This window comes from Anser brachyrhynchus (genome assembly GCF_964034855.1).
Source record: "Anser brachyrhynchus genome assembly, chromosome: 1".
NCBI lineage: Eukaryota > Metazoa > Chordata > Aves > Anseriformes > Anatidae > Anser > Anser brachyrhynchus.
Window position 1 is genome coordinate 152686349 of NC_137694.1, and position 25182 is coordinate 152711530.

Here is a 25182-nt window from a genome sequence, read left to right on the forward strand (position 1 = left end):
GATTCTGTGATACTCTGATATATACATTTATGGAGATACAGATACAGATATATCTATATATCTATATATCTATATAGTTATTGACCAGATGCAAAACTCAGCAACCTCTTGCCTAAATGAAGTGCTGAGATGTAACATGAATTCCTAAAATTGAACGGGATTCTAGAGCTCTGATTTGCTACTTTTACTACATTTCATAAATAACTTTTAATTAAAATATTTTTAATATTGATCAGGTAACACAAATGTTATGTTCTATTTTATTATAACTTTTGCAATTTTTACTGTATGTAAGTAAGAAGATAAATAGCTTGCCCAAGAGTGATTTCTATTCTATATCTCATGATTATATTAAAATTTCTTGTAATACATATGTTCAAATGTGCTCTGAATGTGTGTGTTAATGTGTTAAAGTTTTGGCTTCTAATAGCACAGAATATGAATTAAAAAATAAAATAATAACAAATCAGAATACAAGTGGCTTAAAGGAGACAATTCCAGAATTTGGTTTTGCTGATTGATCAAGAAAGGAAAATGATATTGCCTTTTAAATAATGATAGAAGAACTTTGGGACTTTTTCTGACTAACTTCTGTAAAATTATTTTTCTACCTTTTCATTTCAATAGGTAACAGTATTGGTTTTACTCACATGAAAGCCTGTATTGACATACAATTTAGTGTAATATAGTGTAATAGTGTAGTATAGTCTATATGCTTAAAATTTACAACAGAAAATATACAGTTTATATAATATATAAAGGTAAGATCTATTATTAACTTATTGTAGTCCTAAAACCTAAAGCAATTAATATAGATAATTAATAAAAGTTTTTCTCATGTTCATTTACAGAGCTTGCCAATATTTTATTTTTCAAAAATTAACAACAAAAATGTAATTGTCTTATTAATATTACAGCCACTGAGAAGGACTGTAATTAAAACCTTGCAAAACCTATTAAGGTTTTCAATTCTTCCCATCTGTTATAACTGACTCTTAACAAGTTTAACTTGAGCAATGAACAAATGGAGGCTGTTTTTACAGTGTCTTTCATTCATAATGCTAATGAGCCTAAAACTCAAAATTCATTTCTATCCCTTGAAAACCATAGTTACTTTATTTAAATTATTGAAGGTAATTTGGGTTTACTTATATGCACCTAGGATTGGACATCTAGTCCAAACTGGGGTCTGCAGAATGTGTTTCAAATGATTGACACAATATTATGAATAACTAGTTTTATATTTCTGTAATGAAAATCTGTGTTTTGTACATGTAAGATTTTTATACATTCTTGGGCCTTTCAAAGACAGAGAGCAATTCTATACAATATTCTTCTTTGTTCATTTCAAAATATGACAATAAATATGTAAAACATAGTGGGGATGGAGAGAAGTGATTGCCAAAATAGAAGGGTGGAAGGGTAGTAGTATTGGAGCACTTTTAATTAAAAATGAGAAAATAGGAGAACTAAAAAAATAAATAAATAAATAAATGTGTTTCAAAAGAGACCGATGGTTTATAACCCCAAATCCGTACCTCTCACAAGTAGGTTCAATAATATAATATTATTATTATTATTATTTATTCAGATGTGTGCTAGAGCTTCTTAGGATCAGCTAGGTGTTAGCATTACTTGAAAAATATCTGTCTTTATATTTATCTTCTGTTTTGTGCATGAATACTGTTAAGTTCCAGAAAGGATCTCCATGTAAAAATCATGGTTCTCCTGAATTTCAGTGGTAGTTCATCCTCATTCCTTAAAATGAAGGACAAAATTTCTTACTACCGTGTTTTCTACTGGCTTCCTTAATTCCAGCCTGAGACTGAGAAGCACTTTATTTAACTGTTGCTGAAATGAAGGAGACTGGACTGTAAGGATAGAGTACCAAGGTTGACAGGGTGTCCCTGGCAGGTGATAGTAGCCTACTGTCATATGGAGGAAGTCATAGAATCATAGCACCATTAGGGTTGGAAAAGACCTCCAAGATCATCTGGTCCAACTGTCCCCCTACCACCAATAACACCCACTAAGCCATGTCCCTAAGTACCACATCCAAACTTTCCTTAAACACCCCCAGGGAAGGTGATTCCACCACCTCCCTGGGCCTGACTGGGCCTGTTCCAATGCCTGACTGCTCTTTCTGAGAAGAAATGTCTCCTAATTTCCAACCTAAACCTCCCCTGGCACAATTTGAGGCCATTCCCTCTAGTCCTATTACTAGTTATCTGCCAGAAGAGGCAAACCCCAACTCCCCACGCCTTCCTTTCAGGTAGTTGTAAAGAGCAACTTGTAAAGTCTCCCCTGAACCTCCTCTTCTCCAGAATAAACAACCTTAGTTCCATCAGTTGCTCCTCATAGGATTTGTGTTCCAGGCCCTTCACCAGCTTTGTAGATCTTCTCTCCCCAACTTGGTGCTGTTTACAAACTTAATGACGGTGCACTCAATTCCCTCATCCAAGTCATCAATAAAGATATTAAAGAGGATGGGCCCCAACACTGACCCCTGGGGAACACCACTCATGACTGGTCACCAGCTGGATTTCACTCCACTCACCACCACTCTCTGGGCACAGCCATCCATCCAGTTTTTATCCCAGTAAAGGGTGTACCTTTCCAAGCCATGGGCTGCCATTTTCTCTAGAAGAATACTGTGGGAGACCATGTCAAAGGCTTTGCTGAATTCTAGGTAGACTATGTCAACAACTTTTCCCTCATCCACCAGGTTGGTTACCTGGTCATAGAAGGAGATGATGTTGGTCAGGCAGGACTTGCCTTTCATGAACCCGTGCTGACTGGGCCTGATCCCCCGGTTGTCCCACATATGTTGTGTGATTGCATTCAAGATGACCTGTTCCATCACCTTTCCTGGCACCTAGGTCAGGCTGACAGGCCTGTAGTTCCCCAGGTCTTCCTTATGACCCTTCTTATAGATGGGCATCACATTAGCAAGTCTCCAGTCATCTGGGACCTCCCTGGATGACCATGACTGCTGATAGATGATGGAAAACGGCCCAGTAATCACATCCACTGGCTCCCTCAGCACCCTTAGGTGGATCCCATCTGGCCCCATGGACTTGTGACAGTCCAGGTGGAGCAGCAGGTCTCTTAACTGTTTCCACCTGAACTGTGTGTGTGGGGGGGGGGGTTCTTCTGCTCCTTGTCCCAGCCTTCCAGGTCAGGAGGCTGAGCACCTCGAGGATAAGTGGTTAGTAAAGACAGATGTAAAGAAGGCATTAAGAACCTCAGCCTTTTCCTTACCCTCAGTAGTCATGTTTCCCACTGTGTCCAGTAAAGACTGGAGATTCTCCTTGGCTCTCCTCTTGCCATTAATATATTTGTAAAAACTTTTTTTGTTGTAAAAACATTTTTTGTTATCTTTAACCATAGTGGCCAGGTTGACCTCATGCTGGACTTTGGCCTTCCTGATTTTTTCTCTGTATATGCTGGCACCTTCCTTGTACTCTCCCCGAGTTGCCTGTCCCTTGTTCCGCTGGACAGAAACTCTCTTTTTCTCCTGGACACTTGGCAAATGTTCCCTGTTCAGCCACACCGGTCTTATTCTCCGCCGGCTCATCTTACAGCACACAGGACAGCTTGCTCCTGTGCCTTTAAGACTTTGTTCTTGAGGAGCATCCAGCCTTCCTGGACCCCTCTGCCCTTCAGGACTGACTCCCAAAAGACCATCCTTACCAGTGTCCTGAAAATTCAGTCTGCCCTCCGAAAGTCCAAGGTAGCAGTTTTACTGAGCCCCCTCCTGTCTTCTACAAGAATAGAGATCTCTACAATTTTGTAGTCACTTTGTCGACAACCAGGTCCCAGTCACCACATCTCTCACCAGTCCTTCTCTGTTCGTAAACAGCAGGTCAAGCGGGACACCCCCCTAGTAGGCTCACTAATCTGCTGAGTCAGGAAGTTATCTTCCATGCACTCCAGAAACCACCTAGAATGCTTCCTCAGGGCTGTATTGTTTTTCCAGCATGTGTCTGGGAAGTCAAAGTCCTCCATGAGAATAAGTGCTGGCAATTGAGCAACTTCTGCCAGCTGCTTATAGGATGCCTCATCCATCTATTAACCATTGTTTGGTGGTCTATAACAGATCCCCATCAGGATGTCCGCCTTGTTGGCCAACATCTTGATCTTTATCCATAGGGATTCTACCTTATCTTTCCCAACCCTGAGCTCAACAACATCAAAACACTCTCTAATATAGAGAGTAACACCATCTCCTCTCCGTAATTGCCTGTCCCTTCTGAACAGCTTACAGCCATTCATTGCAGCATTCCGGTTGTGGGAGTGGTCCCACAATGTTTCAGTGACAGAAACTAGGTCATAGTTTGCCTCCCACACAATAGCTTCCACCTCCTCCTTTTTGTTGCCCATGCTATGTGCATTGGTATAGATGCATTTCAGTTGTACCATTGCCCTCACCCCCAACACTGGCATTGCTCCCCCAGGCTTATCTCTGTTAAGTCTCATTTCATCCCCATCCCCCTTTGTACCTAGTTTAAAGCCCTCTTAATAATAATTGGATAATAATATAATAATATACATTATTATAAATATATTATATAATATATATTGGTATAATATAACATATATGTTAATATATTTTGTAATAATAATATAAAATAGTAATTGGGTAATAAATATGATAATAATAATATCAGATAATAATCAGGATAATAATTGGAGGGGTGAACTAAGCCAGGACGTTTTCTGGTAATGTCCCTGACCTGGGCTCAAGGGAGGCAGCAGACTTCCATATGGCTAGGGTCTGGCCAACATATGGGGTCCTCTGTTCCCCTCAGAAGGAAGTCGCCTATGACAATTACCCTTCTTTCCTTCTTGGTGGAGGAAGTCTTGAGATGTGGAGTCAATTTCCTTGCCCTAGACAAACTCCTGGGTGGACCTTCCCCCACATACTCACCTACCCATCCCTCAAGCTCCAGAGCCTTAAACCTATCGTGTAAAGGCAGCTGGGGAAGTGAGGTGGGTAGGGAGGCGGCTTGCCTGCGATGCTGAGCACTGACCTGTTTCCATTCCTCTCCATTTCTTAACTCCCCTCCCTCTGCTCAAGAGCTATAGGGCAAGGGGTCAACCACTATTTGGGGCTTATCACCCCAGTGCCTTTCTCGCAGGCATGGCAGGGAGTTGCTCCACCAACCTAACTCCTGCTCACACTCCCTGATGGTCCTTTATCTCTCCACCTCCTCCTCTCCTCCTTGAGCTCTGCCACCAGGCTGATCATATCCTCCACATATTCATACCTCTCACAGGTGTTATCTCTCCATTGGCAGCAACAGGCTCAGGCACTCCCTGCAGCCAGAGAACTGAACAGCCATATTTTTGGGCTGGCACTCAGTCTGGGCTTCCACAGTCTTTTTGGCAAGAGTTTTCTGCCTGGTGGAGACCATGGCTGGATTTGCCATCTGGGAGGCAGTAGTTAGATAGGTCTACCTACTACTCAGCCCCAGTCCAAATTGGCAGTGTAACATTAGACCTGAAAGTAATGGAAAATCCTAAAATTGTGATGAAATGTTTATCCTTCATGACAGATAAATGTGATTCATTAAAGCTTAAAGAATATAAATTGTATTTAATTGGTTATTATACCCTCAGTTTAGATTCAGAAGCAGAACTAAGGGTCCTGATTCTGATAAACAAATTGTTTCAGTACAGTTTAAATATAGATGTACACACACATACACAAAGAAAAAAAAAAAGTGTGGGGGGCGATCCATGGTGTTTCTTCTTTTTTTTTTTTTTTTTTCCTCTGGTCAAGATCTCACATGACATGTTCCACTGGAACAGGTTGGCCTGAGAGGTTGTGGATGCCCCATCCCTTGGAGGTCCAACCTCGACCAGGTTGGACGAGGCCCTGGGCAACTTGATCTAGTGGGTGGCATCCCTGCCCATGGCAGGGGGGTTGGATGTAGATGATCTTTAAGGTCCCTTCCAACCCAAGCCATTCTACGATTTTATGATGACTTTCCTTAGTTTTTAATTGGGTCAAATAACACCTACCAAAAGAGTTTAAAAGTGTTAGTGTTAATGAAAAATTACAGATGTGAGGCTGAGACTGACAACTGGGTGTGGAAGCTTTCTTTTGGGGACCAGCATGAAGTCTCAAGCCATTGTAGAGGGCAGGCACAGAATCTTCTCCCTGACTGATTTCTATCCCGAATTTGTGTAATTCATGCAATCTCTCTGGCCCAGACACAGAAGGAGAAGGTCCTATTATTCTGCAGCACGGACCTTTTTGCATCAGGGTACAGTCCCATGACAATTTAAACTGAAATAAGACAAGGTCATTGCACTCCTGGTCTACCTTCTTTTCCCACTCTCCTTTGGGCCTTAACAGCGGTTTGGCAATACGCTGAGGAGTGCAGTGCCAGAACTGCAGTGTCTGCCATCACACAGCATGTGCAAGACAACCAGGTGATCAGACCTAGTCAGCATTGGCTTATGATAAACAGGTTGTGCTTGACTAACCTGAGCTCCTTCTATGACAAGATGATACACTTAGTAGAGGAGGGAAAGGCTGTGGTTGTCTACTTGGATTTTAGCAAAACATTTGATCCTGTTTCTCACAGCATTCTCTCGGAAAGACAAGCTGCACATGGTTTGGACAGATGTCCTGGTAGCAAGGTAAACAAGTGGCTGGATGGCTAGGCCCAAAGGGTCATTGTGAACTGAGTTAGATACAGTTGGTGGCTGGTCACAAGTGGTGTTCCCCATGGCTCAGTATTGTGATCAGTTTTGTCTGACATTTTTTTCAGTGATCTTGAGTGGACAAAGTCTACCCTCACTAAGCTTGCAGATGACACCAACCTTGGGGGGGAATGTTGATCTGCTTGAGGGTAGGAAGGCTCTACTGGCAGCTAGATCGATGGGCTGTACTTAGTTGTATGACATTCAACAAGGCTAAATGCTGGGTGCTTCACTTGGGTCATAACAACCCTATGCAATGCAGTGGTATAGGCTTGGAGGAGAGTTACTGGAAAGTTGCCTGGTATAAAAGGACATTGGGATAGCCATCTGAATATAAGCCAGCAATGTGCTCAGGTGGCCAGTGAGGCCAATGTCATACTGTCTTGTAGAAGAAATGGTGAGGCCAGCAGTTCTAAAGAAGTGATTGTTCCTCTGTACTCATCACTGGTGAGAACAAAACATTGAGTACTGTGTTCAGTTCTGGGCCGCTCATTGCAGAAAAGGTACTGAGTTGCTGGAATGTTGCAGAGAAGAACAAAGAAACTGGTGAAGGGACTAGAAAGCAAAATATATGTGGAGCAGCTGAGGGAGCTGGGGTTGTTTAGTCTGGAGAAAAGGAGGCTGAAGGCAGAGCTCATCACTCTCTATAACTACCTGAAAGGAGGTTGTAGCAAGGTGGGTGTCAGTCTCTTTTCTCTAGTGACAAGTGACGGGACACAAGGCAATGACTTCAAGTTGTGCCAGAGGGGGGTTAGATTTTACGTCAAGATGAATTTCTTCACGGAAAGGGTGGTTGGACATGGGAACAAGCTGTCCAGGGAAGGGGTGGAGTCACCATTCTTGGAAGTATTTAAGAGACGTGGCAATGTGGCGCTTAGAGACAAAGTTTACTGGTGGACTTGGAGACGATGGTTGGACTTGATGATCTCAGTGATTTTTCCAGCCTAAATGATTCTATGATTCTAACTGGCTGAACTATCTGTCTGTAAAGTTATTTTACAAAAAAAAAAGTGATTTTTTTTCTGTCTCTCTGAACCAGCTCATTTAATGTCTGATATGCACCTTATTGATGCACAAGGGTATTGCCGAATAGAGCAGGAGGAGGAATGAGACTGCATAAGCCACTACTTAGTCTGGCTTATGTAGGACTTCTGATATGATGTTCTTGTATATAAAATGGGATAGTGTCTGCTTATCAAGATTGCTGTAAAAATCAGTTCATCATAAATCCTAATGATGCACTTTGAGAGCTCAGATAGAAAGCAACATATCTGGAAAGTGTTCTTTCCAATTTTATTTTATTGCAGCTTTTACTTTCTCTTTAGCATAAAACCCTGATATTCTCTAAACTTAGCTTACTTTTATAACAGTTCACGTTAGGAAAAAGAAAGCAAATCACCACAAAACAAAACAGAATAAATCACATTCTGAAGGAGACTGCACTGCAATGATTGCAATGATCGCATTTGGATGTAAGCTACAGCATGCAGAACAGTTTGAATTTCCCTGTGGCTCAGTGGTGCTTTTTAGCTTTTTTTTTTTTCTTTTTTTTTCTTTTTTTACGTTCTCTCTTCACTGAAAACTTAATGGGTGAACAGCAGTTAGATGGGACCTAAATATCACAAGCCCACAGGGGTAAATGACTCGCGGTAACTATAGTGAAAAGGTACTTAGGGAAAGAATGACAGGCTCTTGACAAAGAACATCAATAATGCTTATTACAAGCACTCTATCTCATGGAACTTTTATTTGTTTTGCTTAGATTCTAGGATGTAGACAAAGGTTAAAGGAGAGACTGCAACCTTCTGGTCATTCGACATGTTATGTTAAGTAAGTACAAGATATGAGTCTAAGATATTCCTAGAAGTCTGAATTGCCTATTGTAGTTGTGCCTTCATTTTTCAGCATTTTATGTGCAGCTTCAGACATTTTTAAGCAGTGTGTTTTTCTGGGGCAGAAGAAACCTCTACAAAGCATCTTTAGACAAGCAAAATAATAATAATAATAATAATAATAATAATTAATAATATCAACAAGGAACTCATAATTCTTAGCCACGTGGAAAAAAATGAAGTTCTTTATGTTACTACCTGTCCCAGAATGGTTTCTCTGAGGAATGTTGATTACCCAGTAGCTCAGAAGTACAGCAACTTGTTCACTCTTCACTAGTGGGATGGGGGACAGAATCGGCAAGGTAAAAATGTGAGAACTCATGGGTTGAGATAAAGACAAGTTAATAGGGAAAGAAAAAGCTGCATGTACAAGTGAAGCAAAATAAGGAAGTCACTCATTACCTGTCATCAAGCAGATGTTCAACTATTTTATGGAAAGCAGGGCTCATCACACATAATTTGGGAAGATAAACACCATGATGTCATATGGCACTGAATATCCCTTTGGTCAGTTGAGGTCAGTTGTCCTGGTTGTGTCCCCACCCATCTTCTTGTGCACCCTCAGCCTCCTCGCTGTCAGGTCAGCATGAGAAACTAAAGAGTCACAGATTCACAGATTCACAGATTCACAGATTTCTCTAGGTTGGAAGAGACCTCAAGATCATCGAGTCCAACCTCCGACCTAACACTAAGTACTCCACTAAACCATATCCCTAAGCTCTACATCTAAACGTCTTTTAAAGACCTCCAGGGATGGTGACTCCACCACCTCCCTGGGCAGCCCGTTCCAATGCTTAATAACCCTTTCGGTAAAGAAGTACTTCCTAACATCCAACCTAAAACTCCCCTGTCGCAACTTTAGCCCATTCCCCCTCGTCCTGTCACTAGGCACGTGGGAGAATAGACCAACCCCCACCTCTCTACAGCCTCCTTTCAGGTAACTGTAGAGAGCAATGAGGTCGCCCCTGAGCCTCCTCTTCTCCAGGCTGAACAAGCCCAGCTCCCTCAACCGCTCCTCGTAAGACTTGTTCTCCAGACCCCTCACCAGCTTGGTCGCCCTTCTCTGGACTCGCTCGAGCACGTCCATGTCCTTCCTGTAGCGAGGGGCCCAAAACTGAACACAGTACTCGAGGTGCGGCCTCACCAGAGCCGAGTACAGGGGCACAATCACTTCCCTCGACCTGCTGGCCACACTGCTTCTTATACAGGCCAGGATGCCGTTGGCCTTCTTGGCCACCTGAGCACACTGCTGGCTCATATTCAGCCGACTATCCACCAATACTCCCAGGTCCTTCTCGGCCAGGCAGCTTTCCAGCCACTCATCTCCCAGCCTGTAGCTCTGCTTGGGGTTGTTGCAGCCCAGGTGCAGGACCCGGCACTTGGCCTTGTTGAACTTCATGCAGTTGACCTCAGCCCATCGCTCCAGCCTATCCAGATCCTCCTGCAGAGCCTTCCTGCCCTCGAGCAGATCGACACACGCACTTAGCTTGGTGTCATCTGCAAACTTACTGAGGGTGCACTGGACGCCCTCATCCAGATCATCCATAAAGATATTAAAGAGGACCGGCCCCAGTACTGAGCCCTGGGGGACTCCACTAGTGACCGGCCTCCAACCAGATTTGACTCCATTCACCACAACTCTCTGGGCCCGGCCATCCAGCCAGTTTCTAACCCAGCGAAGCGTACGCCAGTCCAAGCCCCGAGCAGCCAGTTTCTTGAGGAGAATGTTGTGGGGAACGGTGTCAAAAGCCTTACTGAGGTCAAGGTAGACCACGTCCACAGCCTTTCCCTCATCCACCAAGCGCGTCACTTGGTCATAGAAGGAGATCAGGTTTGTCAAGCAGGACCTGCCTTTCATAAACCCATGCTGACTGGGCCTGATCGCCTGCTTGCCCTGCAAGTGCCGCGTGATGACCCTCAAGATAATCTGCTCCATGAGCTTCCCCGGCACTGAGGTCAAACTGACAGGCCTATAGTTCCCCGGGTCTGCCCTCCGGCCCTTCTTATAGATGGGCGCCACATTGGCTAGCCGCCAGTCAACCGGGACCTCCCCCGATAGCCAGGACTGCCGATAAATGATGGAAAGCGGCTCGGCCAGCTCCTCCGCCAGTTCTCTCAGTACCCTTGGGTGGATCCCATCCGGCCCCATCGACTTGCGCACATCCAAGCTCCGTAGTAGGTCGCCAACCATTTCCTCATGGATAGCGAAGGCCACATCCTGCTCCCCATCCCCTTCCACCAGCTCAGGGCACTGGGTGTCCGGAGAACAACCGGTATTGCCGCTAAAGACTGAGGCAAAGGTGGCATTAAGCACCTCAGCCTTTTCCTCATCCTTAGTAACTAGGTTTCCCCTCGCATCCAGTAAAGGATGGAGATTCTCCCTAGTCCTCCGTTTCGCGTTGATGTATTTGTAAAAGGATTTTTTGTTGTCTTTAACGGCAGTAGCCAGATTGAGCTCCAGATGAGCTTTGGCCTTTCTAATTTTCTCCCTGCACAGCCTCGCTACATCCTTGTAGTCCTTCTCAGTGGCCCGCCCTTTTTTCCAAAGATTATAAACCCTCTTTTTTCTGCTAAGCTCCAGCCGCAACTCTCTGTTGAGCCAGGCCGGTCTTCTTCCACGCCGGCTCATCTTTGGGCATGTGGGGACGGACCGCTCCTGTGCCATCACGATTTCCTTCTTGAGGAGCGCCCAGCCTTCCTGGACTCCTCTGCCCTTCAGAACCGCCTCCCAAGGGACTCGGCCAACCAGCGTCCTGAGCAGCTCAAAGTCAGCCCTCCGGAAGTCCAAGACAGCAGTTTTACTGGTCCCCTTCCTGGCCTCGCCAAGAATAGAGAACTCTACCATTTCGTGGTCACTCTGCCCAAGACAGCTCCCGACCACCATATCTCCCACCAGTCCTTCTCTGTTTGTGAAGAGAAGGTCTAGCGGGGCACCACCCCTGGTAGGTTCACTGACCAGCTAGCCTCAGGAAGCTAAACCGTCAGGAAGCTATCTCCCACACTCTCCAGAAACCTCCTAGACTGCTTTCTCCGTGCCGTGTTGTGTTTCCAGGATATGTCCGGGAAGTTGAAGTCCCCCACGAGGACAAGCGCCGACGATTTTGCAACTTCTGTCAGTTGCCTATAAAACTCCTCATCCGTCTCCTCATCCTGGTTCGGCGGTCTATAACAGACCCCCACCAGGATGCTAGCCTTGCCGGCCTTCCCGCGGATCCTAACCCACAGGGATTCAACCTTATCATTCCCAGCCTGGAGTTCCACAACATCAAAAGATTCTCTAATGTAGAGAGCCACACCACCACCCCCTCTGTGCTGCCTGTCCCTCCTGAAGAGCCGATAGCCAGGCATTGCAGCACTCCAGTCGTGGGAGCGGTCCCACCACGTCTCCGTGATGGCAACCAAGTCGTAGCCTGCCTGCTGCACAATGGCTTCCAGCTCCTCCTGTTTGTTACCCATGCTGCGTGCATTAGTGTAGATGCACTTCAGCTGGGCCATCGCCTTCTTCCCCGGCCTAGCCATTGTTTCCCCCGGCACAGCTCCAACAAGCCTTGTTTGAGCCCCGTCCCCCTTCTTACCTAGTTTAAAGCTCTCTCTATGAGCCCCGCCAGCTCCTGGCCTAGGATCCGTTTTCCCCTTGGAGATAGAGACCCATCTGGGGCCATCAGGCCAGGTGCCGAGTAAAGCTCCCCATGGTGAAAAAACCCAAAATTTCTATGCTGGCACCAGCCTCTGAGCCACCTATTAACCACATGAGCTTTCCGTGTCCTCTCCGTGCCTCTCCCTTCCCCCGTAGGGATAGACGAAAACACCACCTGCACTCCCGCTCCCTCCACCAATCGTCCCAGCCCCCTATAGTCCTGTTTGATGGCCCTGAGGCTTCTCTTTTCAACATCATCGCTGCCAGCCTGGACTATCAAAAGCGGGTAATAGTCAGAGGGGCGAACCAGGTTTGGAAGCTTCCTGGTAACGTCTCTGACCCTGGCCCCAGGGAGGCAGCAGACTTCCCTATGTGTGGGGTCAGGCCGACAAATAGGGCCCTCCGTTCCCCTGAGGAGGGAGCCGCCCACAACAATCACCCTTCTTTCTTTCTTGGTGGAGGCAGTCCTGAGGCGTGGAGTCAACTTCCTCACCTCAGGCATCCTCCCGGGTAGGCTTCCTACCTCATCCTCACCCACCGGTCTCTCCAGCTCCAGGGCCTCAAACCTATTGTTCAAGGGCACCTGGGAAGGCGGCGCCGGCAGGGGAGGGCATCTCCTGCGAGGTCGAGCAGGGACCTGTCTCCATTCCTCCTCAACTCGCAGGTCCCCTCCCTCTGCCCGATGGCAACAGGGCAGGGGGTCCACCCCCCTTTGGGGCGTCTCACCCTGGTCCCTCTCCCTCCGGTCCTGCAGGGAGTTGCTCCACCGGTCTATCTCCCGCTCGCACTCCCTGATATCCCTCAGCCTCTGCACCTCTTCCTTGAGTTCCGCCACCATGCGGACCAGGTCGTCCACCTGCTCGCACCTCACGCAAGCAGTCTCCCTGCCTCCCGCCGATGGCAGCAAGAGGCTCATACACTCCCCGCATCCGGAGACCTGAACTGCCGCATGTTTGGGCGGGCAGTCGGTCTGGGTGTGCACTGACTTCCTAGAGAAGGCACCGTGCCTGGTGGAGACCATTGTAGCCCAGCTGACAGGAGAGTGCCGTTAGAGGGATTGTCCCTATGGGCGGGTGTGAGCGCTCCGCCCTGCCTGCCCGCCCTGCCCGCCCTCACTGCCTCGCTAACTGCCGCGTCACTCCCACCGCGTCGCTCCCTGTTTGCCGGCCCTGTTCGCCGCGCTCCTGGTCGCTCGCGCTCCCTAAGGGCTGCCTTTGAACGGCCGGGGAGAGGAGCTGTCGCTGACGCTGCTGGCCCCCTCTACGCCTCGTCAGCCTCCCTCACGAGGGCTGCCGGTGCCTGGCGGCTCCCTCACGTAGGCTCGATGCCCGAAAATAGCCCTGCCTGTCCCGATCCCGCGCTCCGCTGCAGCACGCGTCTGCCCCGGAGCCGGTCGCCTCGGCAAGTTCTTGACTTTTGTCAAGTAAGCACTATTCAGCAACAAGTAAATTACCAGTGTGTTATTGTCCTGGTTCCAGTTAGGACAGAGTTAATTTTCCTCCTAGTAGCTGGTAGGGTGCTATGTTTTGGATTAGGATGAGAAGAGCGCTGATAACATGCTGATGTTTTAATTGTTGCAAAGCAGTGTTTACACCAGGCCAAGGACTTTTCAGCTTCTCGCTCTGTCCTGCCAGCAAGCAGGCTAGGGGTGCAGCAGGAGCTGGGAGGGGACAGACCCAGGACAGCTGACCCAAACTGGCCAAAGGGGTATTCCATACCATCTGATGTCATGCTAAACAATATATAGGGGTGGCTGGCCGGGGTGGGGGGGCCGGCTGCTCAGGGGTAGGCTGGGCATCGGTCAGCGGGTGGTGAGCAATTGCAAAAAGTGTTGGACCTGCTTAATAGTTGCTAGTCACCATGTTGATTGCCTTAATCTCCAGTCTGCTGTGCCTGTTTTCCAAATTGAGTTTTATAGCACGTTACTTTCTGTATGTTCTCCCTGTTGCACTGTTTATCCTTTCCGGGCCCTGGTTTAAGATTGTTATGGTACTGTGCGGTGTAACAATGGCTTATGAAATGATGAAATTTCTGGTCATGACTCTAACCTGGTATTTGTACTCAGCACTGTCATCGACTCTATGCTTTGGAAACCATATCTCGGAAACTATTAGCAATTACACCTATTGCCTTTTTTCGTCAGGGAGCCAATCTGTGAAGGGGACAGGGGAAGACATGTTTCCCTACCTGTTCACACTCCCTTTCTCCTTCACCACCCTCTTATCCCCTGAGCTAATTATGGTGGTTCTCCAAGATGTTGAATATCCTTGGGATACTCAGACCAGCATGTTCTTGTTGTTATGTCTCCTGAATGCGCTTCAGGTTTTGTTGAGGGTTAAACAACTACTTAGGAATCTCATCTGGAGATCTGTCTTGAGGCGGGATAGTTGCGAGTGGCAGGGAGTGTGGGAGGATATGGGCAGGTTTCTAGAGCAGTGGTCACCTCCAGTGTTTTGGACATTCACCCCTGAACAACTGCAAAATCCTAAAAAGCTGGCAGAATGCTTGAAAAAAAGGTGTCATGACTCTGGCAGTTCCAAATTGACACAAATCACTGTAGCGTGCTGGGGTCTGGCTTGTGCCTATCGAGCTGCAATTGATGCTACTAGCAACCTAGCGACAGCTCCTGCAGCCGCTCCAGTTCCAGCTCCTGCAGCCGCTCCAGCTCCTGCAGCCGCTCCAGCTCCAGCCCCTGCAGCCGCTCCAGCTCCAGCCCCTGCAGCCGCTCCAGCTCCAGCTCCTGCAGCCACTCCAGCCCCTGCAGCAGCTCCAGCTCCTGCAGCTGCTCCCACTCCTGTGGCTGGGTCAGAGAAACAAGCTGTAGCAGTGCAAGTTGCCCCCACAGAGGGTATTCCAACCCCTGTGGCAGACCCTGTGGCTGGGTCAGAGAAACGAGCTGTAGCAGTGCAAGTTGCCCCCACAGAGGGTATTCCAACCCCTGTGGCAGACCCTGTGGCTGGGTCAGAGAAACAAGCTGTAACAGTGCAAGTTGTCTCTGTAGACAAGGTGAAAAAATGGTATAGAGACTCAGGTCGTTTAGAACGCAGACAGTCTTCTGCTAGGTCTGGGTATAGAGAAGACGAGGCTGGGCCATCAAATGTGCAGGAGGATGAAGATGAGGATGAGGATGTCGAAAAATCAACAGTAACTACCCGAACCCTATACCAGCGTGAGCTACGAGATGTGCGAAAAGATTTTGGTCGCTGTGTAGGTGAGCAGCTTGACACCTGGCTGCTCCGGTGCTGGGACACTGGAGCCAATTGTGTGGAAGTAGAGGGCAAGGAAGCCAGGCGGCCGGGATCCTTTGCTAGGGACGCATGTATTGACAAAGCAATTGGAGATGGAGCACGATCTTGCAGCCTCTGGAGGCGTCTCCTGTCAGCTGTGCAGGAAAGGTATCCCTTCAAGTAAGAACTTGTATGTCTACCAGGCAAATGGATCACCATGGAGAAGGGAATTCAGTACCTGAGGGAATTAGCCATACGGGAAGTAATTTATAAGGACCTAGACGACGCACAAACATCCACAGATCCAGATGAAGTCCAGTGTACACGACCCATGTGGCAGAAGTGTGTACAGAGTGCACCATCATCATATGCCAGCTCATTGGCAATAATAACCTGGAAAGAGGATGAGGAACCCACAGTGAATCAATTGGCTAAACAACTCCGGCAGTACGAAGGAAATCTCTCCTCTTCCCTACAGGCCTGTGTCTCGGCTGTGGAGAAACTCTCTGAAGAGTTCCACCAACTTAAAGAGAATTTATCTTCCCCTCCACCTGAATGAACCAGTGTCCACCAGCTAAAAGAGAATACTTTGGAGAAACTATTTGAAGAGGTCCACCAACTTAAAGAGAATTTATCTTCCCCTCCACCTGAACGAACCAGTGTCCACCAGCTAAAAGAGAATACTTTGGGGAAACTTTTTGAAGAGGTCCACCAATTTAAAGAGAGTTTATTTTCCTCCCCACCTGTACAAACCAGTATCTCAGCTATTAGGGGTAAATGTTCATCTGTGCAAGGAAGACAATATGGTGGGCACACACACCGCGCCACCCTGTGGTTTTACCTACGTGACCATGGAGAGGACATGAGAAAATGGTATGGAAAATCTACTGCGACCCTAGAGGCACGGGTACGTGAATTGCAAAGGAAAACAATTGGGAAAAAGGGGTCCTCTGAAAAGTTTGCTGCTCCAACTTCCAGCAGGCAGTCCTTTAAACACAGAAACGAAGATTCTGACCAGGACTAGAGGGGCCCTGCCTCCAGCCAGGGGGAGGAAAGGGACAATCGAGTTTATTGGACTGTGTGGATTCGATGGCCTGGCACGTCAGACGCACAGAAGTATAAGGCTTTAGTAGACACCAGTGCACAATGTACTCTAATGCCATCAAGCTATAAAGGGCCAGAGCCCATCTGTATTTATGGTGTGACGGGGGGATCCCAGCAGTTAACTGTATTGGAGGCTGCAGTGAGTCTAACCGGTAATGAGTGGCAAAAGCACCGTATTATGACTGGCCCGGATGCTCCATGCATCCTTGGCATAGACTATCTTAGAAGAGGATATTTCAAGGACCCAAAAGGGTTCCGCTGGGCTTTTGGCATAGCTGCTTTGGAGACAGAGGACATTAAACAGTTGTCTACCTTGCCTGGTCTCTCAGAGGACCCTTCTGTTGTGGGGTTGCTGAGGGTTAAAGAACAAGTGTCGATCGCTACCACAACTGTGCACCGGCGGCAATATCGCACTAACCGAGACTCCCCAATTCCCATCCATAAGCTAATTCATCAACTGGAGAGCCAAGGAGTGATCAGCAAGACTCATTCGCTTTTTAATAGTCCCATATGGCCAGTGCGAAAGTCTAATGGCGAGTGGAGACTAACAGTGGACTATCGTGGCCTGAACGATGTCACGCCACCACTGAGTGCTGCGGTGCCGGACATGCTAGAACTCCAGTATGAACTGGAATCAAAGGCAGCCAAGTGGTATGCCACAATTGATATCGCTAATGCATTTTTCTCCATCCCTCTAGCAGCAGAGTGCAGGTCACAGTTTGCTTTCACTTGGAGGGGAGTCCAATATACTTGGAATCGGCTGCCCCAGGGGTGGAAACACAGCCCTACCGTTTGCCATGGACTGATCCAGTCTGCGCTGGAGCAGGGGGAAGCTCCTGAACACCTGCAGTACATCGATGACATCATTGTGTGGGGTGACACTGCAGAGGAAGTTTTCGAGAAAGGGAAGAAAATAGTCCAAATCCTTCTGAAGGCCGGTTTTGCCATAAAATAAAATAAAGTTAAAGGACCCGCACGAGAGATCCAGTTTTTAGGAATAAAATGGCAAGATGGATGTCGTCAAATCCCAATGGATGTGATCAACAAAATAACAGCTATGTCTCCACCAACTAGCAAAAAAGAAACACAAACTTTCCTAGGTGTCGTGGGGTTTTGGAGAATGCATATTCCAAATTACAGTCTGATTGTAAACCCGCTGTACCAAGTAACCCGTAAGAAGAATACTTTTGAATGGGGCCCTGAGCAACGACAAGCCTTTGAACAAATTAAGCAGGAAATAGTTCATGCAGTAGCCCTTGGGCCAGTCCAAACAGGACCAGATGTAAAGAATGTGCTCTACACTGCAGCCGGAGAGAATGGTCCCACCTGGAGCCTGTGGCAGAAAGAACCTGGGGAAACTCGAGGTCGACCCCTGGGGTTTTGGAGTCAGGGATACAGAGGATCTGAGGCCCGCTATACTCCAACTGAAAAGGAGATATTGGCAGCATGTGAAGGAGTTTGATCTGCTTTGGAAGTGGTCGGTACTGAAGCGCAGCTCCTCCTGGCACCCCGACTGCCAGTACTAGGCTGGATGTTCAAAGGAAGGGTCCCCTCTACACATCATGCAACTGATGCTACATGGAGCAAGTGGGTTGCACTGATTACTCAGCGGGCTCAAATAGGAAACCCCAGTCGCCCAGGAATCTTGGAAGTGATTATGGACTGGCCAGAAGGTAAATACTTTGGGATATCATTATCAGAGGAGGTGGTTTGTGCTGAAGAAGCCCCCCTGTACAACAAGCTACCAGAAAATGAGAAGAAATATGCCCTGTTCACTGATGGGTCCTGTCGTATTGTGGGAAAGCATCGGAGATGGAAAGCTGCTGTATGGAGTCCTACACGACGAGTTGCAGAAGCTGCTGAGGGAGAAGGTGAATCGAGTCAGTTTGCAGAAGTGAAAGCCATTCACCTGGCTTTAGATATTGCTGAACGAGAAAAGTGGCCAGTTCTCTATCTTTATACTGATTCATGGATGGTAGCAAATGCCCTGTGGGGGTGGTTACAGCAATGGAAGCAGAACAACTGGGAGCGCAGGGGCAAACCCATCTGGGCTGCTGCATTGTGGCAAGATATTGCTGCCCGGGTAGAGAACCTGGTTGTAAAGGTACGCCATGTAGATGCTCATGTGTCCAAGAATCGGGCTACTGAAGAACATCAAAACAACCAGCAGGTGGATCAGGCTGCTAAGATTGAAGTGGCTCAGGTGGACCTGGACTGGCAACATAAAGGTGAATTATTTATAGCCTGATGGGCCCATGATACCTCAGGCCATCAAGGTAGAGATGCAACATACAGATGGGCTCGTGATCGAGGGATGGACCTGACCATGGACACTATAGCACAGGTTATTCATGATTGTGAAACGTGCTGCAATCAAGCAAACCAAACGGTCAAAGCCTCTTTGGTATGGAGGACGATGGCTGAAATATAAATATGGAGAGGCCTGGCAGATTGATTACATCACACTCCCTCAAACCCGCAACGGCAAGCGCCACGTACTTACAATGGTGGAAGCAACCACCGGATGGCTGGAAGCATATTCTGTGCCCCATGCCACCGCCCGGAACACTATCCTGGGCCTTGAAAAGCAAGTCCTATGGCGACATGGCACCCCAGAGAGAATTGAGTCAGACAATGGGACTCATTTCCGAAACAACCTTATAGACACTTGGGCCAAAGAACATGGTATTGAGTGGTTATATCACATCCCCTATCATGCACTAGCCTCTGGAAAAGTTGAATGATACAATGGACTGTTGAAGACTACACTGAAAGGAATGGGTGCTGGGACATTCAAAAATTGGGATACACATTTGGCAAAGGCCACCTGGCTAGTCAATACTAGGGGATCTGCCAACCGAGCTGGACCTGCCCAATCAAACCTGTTACGCACTGTAGAAGGGGATAAAGTTCCTGTAGTGCACGTAAGAAACATGCTGGGTAAAGCAGTCTGGGCTACTCCTGCCTCAGGAAAAGGCAAACCAATTTGTGGAACTGCTTTTGCTCAGGGACCTGGATGCACTTGGTGGGGAATGCAAAAGAATGGGGAGGTCTGGTGTGTACCTCAAGGGGATTTAATACTGGGTGAGAATAGCCCATGAGTTGAATTGCACTATGTTAATTATTATATAATACTGTATGTCACCACTACCATGATCGCTATATACCATAGATGAAAATGGTGATTAATTACAAGGTATTGGAAAGAGTGTAACCTGAGCATGACATAAATGGTATGGAATAATGGGTGGATATCTGTCTTGGTTCCAGTTAGGACAGAGTTAATTTTCCTCCTAGTAGCTGGTAGGGTGCTATGTTTTGGATTAGGATGAGAGGAGCGCTGATAACTTGCTGATGTTTTAATTGTTGCAGAGCAGTGTTTACACCAAGCCAAGGACTTTTCAGCTTCTCGCTCTGTCCTGCCAGCGAGCAGGCTAGGGGTGCAGCAGGAGCTGGGAAGGGACAGACCCAGGACAGCTGACCCAAACTGGCCAAAGGGGTATTCCATACCATCTGATGTCATGCTAAACAATATATAGGGGTGGCTGGCCGGGGTGGGGAGGTCGGCTGCTCAGGGATAGGCTGGGCATCGGTCAGCGGGTGGTGAGCAATTGCATTGTGCATCACTTGTTTCGTACACATTATTATTATTAATACTATTATCATTATCACTATTATTATTATTGTTATTATTATTTTCCTGTCTTAATAAACTGTCTTTATCTCAACTCACAGGCTTCACTTTCCCGTTTCTCTCCCCCGTCCCAGAGGGGGGGGGGGGAGGGTAAGAGAATGGCTGTGTGGTGTTTAGCTGCCAGCCGGGTTAAACCACAACAGTTATCACAACTATATTCGTCACACATCCAAAGCACAGCACCATACCAGCTACTAGGAAGAAAATTAACTCTATACTAGCGAAAACCAGAACAAAGCAAGTGAACTGCTCATCACATAAAGAGTTAAACTTGGATGTGCAGTGATCTGTAATGGCATGAGAAAACATCAGTTTAATTACGAAGTACCTGACACTTGTCCTTTACAATTGCTGATTTGAAGAACACCCATTGCTCCACATCCCAGGTCATGCAGAAAAACTCGAAACTTTTTAGATATCTTAATAATTTTGCAATTACAATTGTAAATATATAGCCTGAATGATTTATTATTTTTTTTTATTTTTTTAAATATAGTCTTTTATGAAACAACTCTAATTTAAACCTACCACTATATCAGTTTATTTGGTCTTTGACATTGAAAGATATTTTGCCACATTCAAGCTAAAGAAATCGAGATACACCATATTACTCTACTTTTACATTTTTAAATTTTAAATGCCAAGTTCTGAGAAAAGGAGTTTACCAACAAAGTTTATGTTCTTTTCAGAAACTTTTTTCTCCTTTTATTTGTTTATAATGTTTATGTATTGATGTTGTGGCTCAGAATTAAAATTTACATAATAAAAAAACTCAAATGAGTGTTCCAACTGGTATGAATCATTACTGGTCCATATTCAGGATATAATATCTAGATACTATTCCTTGAGCACATACAGGTTGGATTAGAAAAAGCACAACTTGGTCCAGTTGGAAATTAAATTTTAATAGGTTCTAGCTTATTGTTCAACACTACTTTTTATTCAGAGAAGTACTGAAAGTAAAGTTTAGTCATTAATCTCTATCAAAGTACAGAAAATAATGAGCAAAAAAGAACAAGATTTTAAGAGGAAGAATTTTTATCAATTTTTATCAAAAAAAAAAATCTGAATAGAACGAAGTGTCTAAAAAGGAAGACACCTTGTTTTCCAAGATTTTTCCAAGATTTTTTTTCCAACCTTGTAACAATTATTTGACAAGAACTGAGAGGCAGTGTGAGAATACTTTTTTTTTATTATTTTTTTTTGTAACATTTATATGTACCTATTTATATTCTTATTAGTATGACTTTGCTGGGATAATATTTCTTAAAGAAGATTCTATTCAGTATGGTAATATTGGGAATAAAGATTGCAAACATGAATAATGTTACAAATTTCATATAATGGCCAAACCAGTTAGGTATTTCATGTGGTGGCTGAGCAGAACTGTCAAATAATATAATGCCTAAGTTTCCAAATGCTTCACATAATGTCTGGAACTTGTAATTAGTTTATGAGGACAGTTATGAAACAGTAATTTAATCAAAAAAGAATTGTCCAAGAATAATGATTTAATCACTGTCACATACACCAAATGTCTGTGAACTCACAATAGAGAAATGATAAAAATATGCTAAACAAATGAATAATGTTATGAACACTGAATTTTAAATATTCATAAGAAAAAAAAATGGTGTGAATAAATATAATGAAATATTTTTTCCCTGTTTTAAAATAAATACCTGAACTTAATTGCATGAACTTAATTGCACAATTGATTTCAATTTACAATATTAGAGTTTAAAATTCACATCTTAGTAAAAGAAAAAAACAAAATTTAAAAAAAAAAAAAGATTGTTCAGGTATTAAACAAACAGCTACTAGGTTTTCTTGTCTATCACAGAATGCTCAACAAGAACATAAGAAATCTTGTTGGATTGTATTGGAAGAGAACCACGTGACCTCCCAACCCCTCCCCACAATACAAACACAATTCAGACTTTTGTTCTTAGTAACACATGCAAATAAATCTGATAATCATGAAGGAAAAACAGAGATTTGTCATATAAATAACTCTATTATGAGTTCTAAATATTGTTTCTATCATTTCTTAATGGTGGTCATTTTAAAGTATACTGAGGTTGTGGCTGAAAATAGCATTCCATATTCCAATGAGTAGTAATGAGTGTAATTCACTTATCTTGAAACTTTGTCTTCTGGAAAGCCACAGTGAAAGTACAGAAATGTGTTGCCACAGTGAAAGTACAGAAATGTGTTAAATGTAACCAAATATTCTGCCAAAGTAATTTCAGTCTCATAAGGCTGTTTGTGTAACACAGAGTGTTACATATCTGTTTGATCATGACTGTCAGTTTGCAGATACTCCTTTAGCAATGAGTTATCAGAGATGAAATTAGCAGGGAAATTGGAAGAAAAGCAATAAATTAATTAGAAAAACATGTACTTTTTAATACGTGTACTCAAAACATAGTACCACTGAAACTTCAGAATTGAAAAGCTGTATCTAATTACTTTAACTGGGTGAGCTGAAGAATGGAATAAAAATATAGAATGCATTTTGCATTCAGGTAAAATCGCTGATGCTTACGTGCTTAATTGTGCTTTGAATTTCCTCTGCCAGTTTCTGTTACTAAATGTTTAACCATTTCTGCCTATATAAAAAAATGAAGTAGAGCTTGGTCTGTTATGATTGCTTAAATATATTTTTGATATTTAAGTGTTGAACTATAGTGAATTATCATGGTAATAGATGAGGTTTGGAAATCAGATAATGAGTTCCTTAGCACCAAATAGAATAAAGCTTGTAAAATAATGAAAAGAAGTGAAGGAAGTCAGGAGACATTGAAACTGGCTGTGTGGAAACCTTGTTTCTGTACAGGCTGTCTTTAGAATCTGTAGGGTACTTTTTAAAAGGTCTATGATAGACAAGTAACTAAAACCAAATCTATTGTTAACAGGTTTGAAATTACCTTTGAGTCTGCATCTTTGTAAGAAAAGAAACCAGGGGTTTGCAAGCTAGAGTTTATGTATGTCATGCATATTACAAACTACCTAATGATATGGTTGGTTCTTGTGATTTGATTTTGATCAGATATAAGGAAAAAAGCAACAAATTTATTAAAATGCTGGGATTTTTACTCTTGTCTTCTCCACTGAAAACACTTTAGTACTTCTAACAGAATATAATTGCTTTTGCATTAAACTGTCACATTTCTGCTTTTCAGCTATACCACAACTGTAATGGCAAGATGCATTTGCTGAAGATGCTGGCAATTTATGCTAAAATTTCCCCCAAAATGTGTTCATTTGTGCAATGTTCCACTATTGCAAATCACTAAATAAATGAATAAAATAATAAAAAAACTAATATATTTACTTATTTTGAAGTACATTTCTAAATGAGTACACTGTAATGCATACCTACTACTCCCAATGAATATGTAACACTGATCTATGATTCTATCAATAAAAGCATAATACAAAGAAGATGTCAGTTTTCTTGTTGATTTAACTCCATTAGCCTTAGAAAAATATGGTAGGAAATTTAACTGTGTAAACACGCTAAGTCAATAGTTATGCATAAAAGTCAAATAAACAGTTATAGACTGAATAGGTGACCAATATCTCAGGAAATGTCTAGCTGTAGCATATTTACATTAGTAGTATCTTTTCAGGTACTATCAGGAGAAACCCGTTAACATTCTGTCCTTTGACACTGGCAATGGCCTTTCTGTGCTCTTCTCTCTGGGTAACTTTCTTTGGGAGCCAGAGGACTTCAATTACCCATTTTAATTATTCCAATACTTACAAAAAAATCTACTGTAAACTAACCAGCAAGCAAGACACAAGGTCAAATTATCTGTACGTTCTTCTTCCTCCCCCAGAATATTCCAGCAAAATACACTTTGGGATGAATCCATCTGTGTAGTACTTGGTAACTGGTAAAGAGATGTAAGTCACTTGCAATGTTTTGTGTGGACGCTTTATTAGGTGGTATTCAGCAATGCAAGAGTTTAGGAGGACTTTAGGTACACAGATATTTGGTCCTCAGCTATGTAAAAAATTAAGTATTATAAAACTATTCTGACCCTGTGGAGAAGAAGTTTGAATCTTGTATGCAATACAATACTACCTTCCACACAACTTCTATGGTAGCTTTCAAAGTAGGAAAGAGGTGATGGTGGCCCTGTTTTACTTCTTGTTCCAAGCATACCTGCTGAAGTAGTTTTTATTTCTCAGATGCTTTTAAGTGTTAAACCAGAATATGATTTATATCTATGTTGTCTGTCTTCATCTGAGGAATCTGCCCCAAAGCCATAATCTAAAGAAAGCTTCTGCATTCATTTAATCTGAATGAATTTTGAGACGTTCCAGACGGCCCCAGAAAGCAAGAGTGTTTTTCTCCCAGTGCTGTGGAAGAAGACTATACCTAAACTCAGCTAATCTCAGTGAGAAAGCCCTGTCCTTCTTGTACTATGCTTTTGCAGTGCATACTTTTATGGACGTGTAAGGAGGATTGATCTTTAATTGAAAGTGTTTTCCTCCTGTCTTTAATTTTTCTAAGCCTCTGTTACATGTGGGTTGTTTTTCAGAACTTATCCCTTTGCCAACAGCATTTCTAAATCAGACAATATTTTTTGTTTGCGCCTGATAACCAGCAAAACATTCCCTGCCTGAAAACAAAAAAGCGTGTTGCTCTTAGCTCTATCTCTCCATTATTACTTCACAAGGCGAAAATTTTACACAGCCATAACATGTCACTATTGGAATGGGTATGTGATTATCCTGGAGTGTTCCAATAGTCCCTCACAGGAAAGAGGTAACCCCCATGTCATATGTTTGGAAAGAAATATAAGAAAAGAATGCAGTGGGGCAGGTGGACCTGTCTTGGGGGTCAGAACAGGAGGCATAGAGAGGAGCAGAGAAGTATGTAATAATGCCATTTTTGGCAAT

General features: G+C 44.5%; 1 long non-coding RNA gene across 1 annotated transcript; it reads left to right on the plus strand.

Annotated features, from left to right (window-relative positions):
- Window positions 1-5795: 5795 nt before the first annotated feature.
- Window positions 5796-24105, plus strand: LOC308188113. Its single transcript, XR_013945173.1, has 3 exons — window positions 5796-6651; window positions 8477-8544; window positions 23454-24105. It is a non-coding gene; the product is annotated as an uncharacterized lncRNA (long non-coding RNA).
- Window positions 24106-25182: the final 1077 nt, after the last annotated feature.